Here is an 8,286-nt window from a genome sequence, read left to right on the forward strand (position 1 = left end):
GAAGTTCTGTAGGTGGCAGGTCATCCTGTAGAGTTCATGGGTGAGCCTCTTGGTGGATGCCCTGAGCAGGTTAGCAGAATCCATACCCAGCTGTTGAGATCACATCAGTTGCCATGAGCCTCCATGGCTTCTTGTTGCTCTGAGCTGTTCTGAGATGATCTGACCAAGCCCAACTCCTCAGCATTCGACGTGGAATGAGACAGAAGTGAGCCTTCTGGGCAGCATTGCACAGGGCTGGTGAGGCCTGGTACTCACTTTGCTCTCACTTCCCCTCATGAAGGAAATTGCAGACAAAGGAGAGCCGTCCCCCTCAGTTGGACTCTGAGGCTCCCACAAAGACATTCTCTGCTGTGTTCAGTTCAGTTCAGTCACTTAGTCGTATCCAACACTTTGCGACTCCATGAACCACAGCATGCCAGGCCTCCCTGTCCATCACCAACTCCCAGAGTCCAGCCAAACCCACGTCCATTGATTTGGTGATGCCATCCAACGATCTCATCCTCCATTGTCGCTTTCTCTTCCTACCCTCAATCCCTCCCAGCATCAGGGTCTTTTCAAATGAGTCAACTCTGCACGTCAGGTGGCCAAAGTATTGGAGTTTCAGCTTCAGCATCAGTCCTTCTAATGAAGACCCAGGACTGATCCCCTTTAGGATGGACTGGTTGGGTCTCCTTGCTGTCCAAGGGACTCCCAAGAGTCTTCTCCAACACCACAGTTCAAAAGCATTAATTCTTTGGCACTCAGCTTTCTTTATAGTCCAACTCTCACATCCATACATGACTACTGGAAAACCATAGCCTTGACTAGATGGACCTTTGTTGACAAAGTAATGTCCCTGCTTTTTAATATGCTGTCCAGGTTGGTCATAACTTTCCTTCCAAGGAGCAAGTGTCTTTTCATTTCATGGCTGCAATCACCATCTGCAGTGATTTTGGAGCCCAGAAAATAGTCAGCCACTGTTTCCCCATCTATTTGCCATGAAGTGATGGGACTAGATGCCATGATCTTCGTTTTCTGAATGTTGACCTTTAAGCCAACTTTTTCACTCTCCTCTTTCACTTTCATCAAGAGGCTTTTTAGCTCCTCTTCCCTTTCTGCCATAAGGGTGGTGTCATCTGCATATCTGAGGTTATTGATATCTCTGCTGTGACTGGTTGCCAAATCAGTGTTTCTGTGGGGAGACGTCCATTTTGAGATGAGGGCTGGGACCTCCTATTGTGCCATCTTGCCAATGACTTTCTTGTTAAAGTACTATTTAAGAGTGTTACTGAATTGTTAAAATAATAAAAACAGCCAACACTTGACAGCTAACAAAGGGCTTTTCATGGACCAAGATAGCACTCTGACACCGAACCACAATTCCTACTTTACAGATTATTTAACTGAGGTCAGAGAACTGAAGTTAAGATTAATAAATAGCTCACATAGTTAAACAGGTAACCCAAATCTAAGTCTTGGTCCTTCGTTGTTTAAAACAATGTCCTTTAGTTTTTACTATTCTTTTCTAGTAAATAACATATACTTTGGTTATTTAAAATTTAAAAGTTGGGAAAGATTTTGTTTAGTCATTTTGTAAAAACAATAAAATCTCTTAAAATATTTTAGTATTTATTTTGGTGATCTAAGAAAAGCCATTAGTACCTACAGACATTTTAATACTTATTAATATAAGCTTATGTTTGTGGCAAAAGTATTTTCATTTATTTTTTAAAGAGTTCTGGTATTTCTTTCCAAAATTAGCATTCATGTTAGATTGCTTTTTGTCTCAATTAAACAAACACAACTATTACATTAATCCTTCAAATCACATGATTTTTAAAACCTGAGCTGCATAAAAATAAAATCGGTTCTGTTCAGTTTAGTCGCTCAGTCGTGTCCGACTCTTTGTGACCCCATGAATTGCAGCACGCCAGGCCTCCCTGTCCATCACCATCTCCCGGAGTTCATTCAGACTCACGTCCATAGAGTCAGTGATGCCATTCAGCCATCTCATCCACTGTCACCCCCTTTTCCTCCTGTGCCCAATCCCTCCCAGAATCAGAGTCTTTTCCAATGACTCAACACTTCGCATGAGGTGGCCAAAGTACTGGAGCTTCAGCTTTAGCATCATTCCTTCCAAAGAAATCCCAGGGTTGATCTCCTTCAGAATGGACTGGTTGGATCTCCTTGCAGTCCAAAGCACTCTCAAGAGTCTTCTCCAACACCACAGTTCAAAAGCATCAATTCTTCGGTGCTCAGCCTTTTCACAGTCCAACTCTCACATCCATACATGACTACTGGAAAAATCATAGCCTTGACTAGATGGACCTTAGTCGACAAAGTAATGTCTCTGCTTTTGAATATGCTATCTAGGTTGGGCATAACTTTTCTTCCAAGGAATAAGCGTCTTTTAATTTCATGGCTGCAGTCACCATCTGCAGTGATTTTGGAGCCCTAAAAAATAAAGTCTGACACTGTTTCCACTGTTTCCCCATCTATTTGCCATGAAGTGATGGGACCGGATGCCATGATCTTCGTTTTCTGAATGTTGAGCTTTAAGCCAACTTTTTCACTCTACTCTTTCACGTTCATCAAGAGATTCTTTAGTTCCTCTTCACTTTCTGCCATAAGGGTGGTGTCATCTGCATATTTGAGGTTATTGATATTTCTCCCGGCAATCTTGATTCCAGCTTGTGTTTCTTCCAGTCCAGCATTTCTCATGATGTACTCTGCATAGAAGTTAAATAAGCAGGGTGACAATATACAGCCTTGACGTACTCCTTTTCCTATGTGGAACCAGTCTGTTGTTCCATGTCCAGTTCTAACTGTTGCTTCCTGACCTGCATACAGATTTCTCAAGAGGCAGGTTAGGTGGTCTGGTATTCCCATCTCTTTCAGAATTTTCCACAGTTTATTGTGATCCACACAGTCAAAGGCTTTGGCATAGTCAATAAAACAGAAATAGATGTTTTTCTGGAACTCTCTTGCTTTTTCCATGATCCAGAGGATGTTGGCAATTTGATCTCTGTTTCCTCTGCCTTTTCTAAAACCAGCTTGAACATCAGGAAGTTCATGGTTCACATATTGCTAAAGCCTGGCTTGGAGAATTTTGAGCATTACTTTACTAGCCTCTGAGATGAGTGCAATTATGTGGTAATTTGAGCATTCTTTGGCATTGCCTTTCTTTGGGACTGGTATGAAAACTGACCTTTTCCAGTCCTGTGGCCACTGCTGAGTTTTCCAAATTTGCTGGCATATTGAGTGCAGCACTTTCACAGCATCATCTTTTAGGATTTGAAAGAGCTCAACTGGAATTCCATCACCTCCACTAGCTTTGTTCGTAGTGATGCTTTCTAAGGCCCACTTGACTTCACATTCCAAGATGTCTGGCTCTAGATTAGTGATCACATCATCATAATCTGCGTCGTGGAGATCTTTTTTGTACAGTTCTTCCGTGTATTCTTGCCACCTCTTCTTAATATCTTCTGCTTCTGTTAGGTCCATACAGTTTCTGTCCTTTATCAAGCCCATCTTTGCATGAAATGTTCCCTTGGTATCTCTAATTTTCTTGAAGAGATCTCTAGTCTATCCTATTCTGTTGTTTTCCTCTCTTTCTTTGCATTGATTGCTGAAGAAGGCTTTCTTATCTCTTCTTGCTATTTTTGGAACTCTGCATTCAGATGCTTATATTTTTCCTTTTTTCCTTTGCTTTTTGCCTCTCTTCTTTTCACAGCTATTTGTAAGGCCTCCCCAGACAGCCATTTTGTTTTTTTGCATTTCTTTTCCATGAGGATGGTCTTGATCCCTGTCTCCTGTACAATGTTAGGAACCTCATTCCATAGTTCATCAGGGACTCCATCTATCAGATCTAGGCCCTTATAGAGAGGTTATTAATAAAGTGCACCTTCCAGATCATCTCCCAGAAGATTATTATTAGTGGGTCTGGAGTAGGAAATAGAAATCAGTTTCTTTAAGAAACACCCCTGTTGATATGATGCACGTCATTCTTGGATCCCACTTTAAGAAACACTTCTCTTGAATTTTATTTTCTAGTTTGTATTAATATCTAATTTTTGACAATTGCAGATAGGAAGTAATCTTTAAATATGTATCTGAGATTCCAGATACTGTGCTATCTCATATATATAAATATAGTTACATAGCACATGTGGATGATTTAACACCTATACTTTATTTTTAAATTCTAAAAGCACTAGTTCTATAGCAAACTGTAATCTTCAGTGATAGAACTGTCTATATAACCAAATTGGGATCACAACTTTCCATATTTAAATGTGGTTCTTTGCGTGTTAAAAAATTATTTGATACTATTAATTAAGGATCCCTACTTTCTACCTAAATCAGAAGATGATAACTTTGAATTGAGAGCTTTTCAGCATATTTTAAATAACTGATAAATATAAAATAACTCATTCTTATTAGTGGCCAGGAAAATGCAAATTAAAGCTATAATAATATGCAGTTTCCCACAATAAACTGCATGGATACACATTAAACTCATGGAATTGGAACTGGAGATGAGAAGGGTAGAAGACTTAGTATTTCGTTGCACATTTCATAAGGTCAATGTGTTTTAAAAATATGCATTATTACTGACACTGTTTTAAAACCTATTAAGTGAAAGTAAAATATTTTGTTTGCATCTTTCATTTGGGATGTGTTTATTTTAAAGCTTCTGCAGTACACATGAAAACAATTTCTCCTATTGTTTGTAAGGAAATACTTGGCAATACATTCAGTGTCTGCGGTTGAATTTCCAAACTTTTTGAAGTGACAGGACATGCATATGACCTAACATGATGTGTGAAACACTTGGAGAACAAGAAAACATATATTTAAATTCTAGCCTTTTCCTTTCTTCTTATCTGCCTCTCATATAGCCAAGGATGTGATTTTGCAAATTACAAGCACTCAATATTTTTTTTCTGAGTTTTAGTATTATTATCATTTAGTTGGTAAAGGATAATTTGGCTCATATGTCTTTTTTTTCTTTCAAAAAAATATTAACTGAAAGGGTCAGTTGCGGGCATTTATCTTTACCATTCTGCTCTTACTCTTTTTAAAAAGTAATACTTATTTATTTGGTGTATTAGGACTTAGTTATGGCACACAGGATCTTTGTTGTGTCATGCAAGATCTCTCCTTGTGGGTCTCTAGTTGTGGAGCGGGCTCAGTAGCTGCAGAACATGCAGTTAGTTGCTCTGCGGCATGTGGGATTTTAGTTCCTTGGTCAGGGACTGAGCCTGTGTCCTCTGCATCGCAAGGTGGATTCTTAATCACTCAACCACCAGCGAAGTCCCCTGCTCCTACTGTTACTCTCATTGTCTTCCTATCCGAACATTTCAGTAATATTTGTGAACAAGTGCTTTTTGTGAGTGCAGGTGAATGAAAGAAGATGAGAACATGATGCATTCAGGAAATGGCCCCAATGTTGTGTTGCCGCCTCTTGACCAGAAGATCGCCAAGAATCCCCAATGCACTGACGTCGCCTTCGTGGGGCTCCTCTCAGTGCTTCTTGTCTGTGAAACTTTTACCCCCACCAAAGCACTGTGTGGGAAATATGGGAATGGGATGTCAGGTGTGATGCTGAATTTTAATCGCCTCCTTATTCAGTTTCTTCAGGAAAAATAGGACATGTGCTTTGCCATGGGGGAGAGGCCATGTGTTGTTGAGGTAAGGACACATGATGTGGTATAATACACAATGCCTGTGCAAGAAGAGGCTTCTTTTGAGGAGCAGATAAAATTCCAAGGACAGTAATTCTGTCAGATTTGGCTGAGAAACAGCCAACTTACTGTCAGCTGGTATCCATCTAGATACAAGAAGATAACAAACTTCATTTCACTGTGCAATCCACATAAAGTGTTTCTAATGGAAAAACACACTGAGGACACTTATAGTGCCCGATTTTCTACACTTTTGCTGCTTTACTCACTGTAAACACTGGTGAACTTAGAGGCAGTTATTTTGGGTTTGCTTGTCTAAATATTGAGCTAGTAGGCATTTGTTGATCATTGGTCCATTTAAAGTCAACTGAACAGAGCGAGAGTAAGGCGTGAAGATTGATGGGCTGGGATCTGTGAATCAGTTGCAGCGTGGGCCAGGAAGAGCTGCTGGTGGTTTTGTTTTGCACAGATTCAGAGCAGGTTAAAATTGAGGGTATTTTCTAAATAAAAGCTATAATTAAAAACCTTTGCATCCTTTTCCAATCTTCTGTTAATTTAACTCATTAGTGATTTTTCAGGCTCACAAAAAGTGAATTTTCTATAATGAAATAAGAATTCTAGAAGAGGTTATTGAAATGATCTCTCTGATTAATAACCCAAATCTCGTTCAATTCCTGTATCAAGGGCTATTTGTCTCATATCTGAAGGCTCACTTTTATCCTGAAATCTAGACCCAGTTCTTACTCTCAGCAGGAGAAATTTCCCTATTTCTCTAGCATTTGTAGTTTTCTTGTGATGATATCTCAGCTCTTTATTTTTTGACCGATACACTACTTTGTACCGCAGTCTATCCAGTATCAGTGCAATGCCTAATTCTGTGTTTTTCCTAAACTCCTATGATAATATTCTGTTTCCAACTTCCTTCTATAATAGTGTTTTAACTAAGACTGTGTATCGGAATGAACTGTGATGTTTTCCTGAAACAGGTTTTTAAGCCATACTTGAGTCAGATTTGTATGCAGAAGGTCAGGACTGGAATTAAGATTTCCAAAACTTTAAAAAAAAGTTCACAGACCATCTCCTATTGCCATGACTTTGCCTAAGAATTTATTTCATCTCACCTCTAGCTTCCATTCCACCTTTGTCTGATCGATTTACCAGCCAACTGCTCTTATGATAGAGAAATCAATATCGCACAGTTAGAGCCTGGGCAGAAACATTTAAAAAAACAGTATACTTATTTGTGATGTACACTTATATATGTTTATACAGTTACTATTATGAAAAATAAATGTGTATGTTTTGATCTTCTGTTTTTGTTATTATTCAAAACTAAATAGGAGAAAGAATATTTCAGGGGAAAAAAATTTAAAATAGCATATGAAACTTATTGAAATACTTAAATTAGGAGTTCACAAAATTGTGTGCATAAAAATTACTTGGAGATATATAAAATATATATATAATACACACATATTATAAAATACACACACACACACACACATTCTTTGTCTCCCAAAGCTGATCTGAAGTGAGGCCCAGGAATCTGCATGTTGAATAACTCCAAAGAATACAGATGTCTTCAAACCACATGTTGAGAAATAGTGGCTTAAACTAACTAACACTATGTGTCTTGGCTTTCATCAGGATTTAAAAAACAAACAAACAAAAAAAACCCTATTCTTGTTTTTAAACTTTCTGCCTGAAAACAATGTACATTTTTGCCCCTGTGGGAGAGATACATGACCATTGAAAACCACAAGTAGTTGAGGCCTTTCAGCAAGTTTTGCTCTAAATACAATATAATTACTTTATTTTTATATTACATCTTACCAAGAAGCTATCTCTCTTGCTTTTCTTTAAAAAAGGAATAGCATGTTTATTCTTTTTCAATTATGCCTGATACTTGTGTCTGAAGTGAATCCATTAGCTGTGATTAAGGTACTTACTGGGCTTCTCTCATGGCTCAGACGCTACAGAGTCCATCTGCAATGCGGGACACCTGGGTTCAATCCTTGGGTGGGGAAGATCCCCTGGAGGAGGGCATGGCAACCCACTCCAGCGTTCTTGCCTAGAGAATCCCCGTGGACAGAGGAGCCTGGCGGGCCACAGTCCATGGCGTCCCGGCGAGTCAGACGCTGAGCGAGTAAGCCCAGCACGGTACAGGGCACCACTACCACCTGGTGGCAGCGGGTAAAAATTGCAGGTTCAGTTTCCGAACACTAACTTCACATCCACGTTGTGAAGTGCCATCTCTGGCAGTCCTGCTGCAAGCAATTTCGTCAACATAAATGGTATTTGGAGGAAGTCTATAAATAGTAGTGTCTTTTCTACACAGTGTTCCAATCTCATCTCAACCCTATTTATAAGACTAATATTTCACCAGGCTTCCCTGATGGCTCAGCTGGTAAAGAATCTGCTTGCAGTGCAGGAGACCTGGGTTCAATCCCTGGGTGGGGAAGATCCCCTGGAGAAGGGAATGGCTACCTACTCCAGTATTCTGGCCTGGAGAATCCCATGGACTGTTTACTACTTGTCCAGAATATTAAACATGTAGTTTACAAGTTTTTAAGGAATAACAAAAAAATCAAGGTTAGAAAATGAAGCAAGTAATGTTGAC

The sequence above is a fragment of the Ovis aries genome, chromosome 3, assembly GCF_016772045.2.
Source record: "Ovis aries strain OAR_USU_Benz2616 breed Rambouillet chromosome 3, ARS-UI_Ramb_v3.0, whole genome shotgun sequence".
In the NCBI taxonomy this organism is placed as follows: domain Eukaryota; kingdom Metazoa; phylum Chordata; class Mammalia; order Artiodactyla; family Bovidae; genus Ovis; species Ovis aries.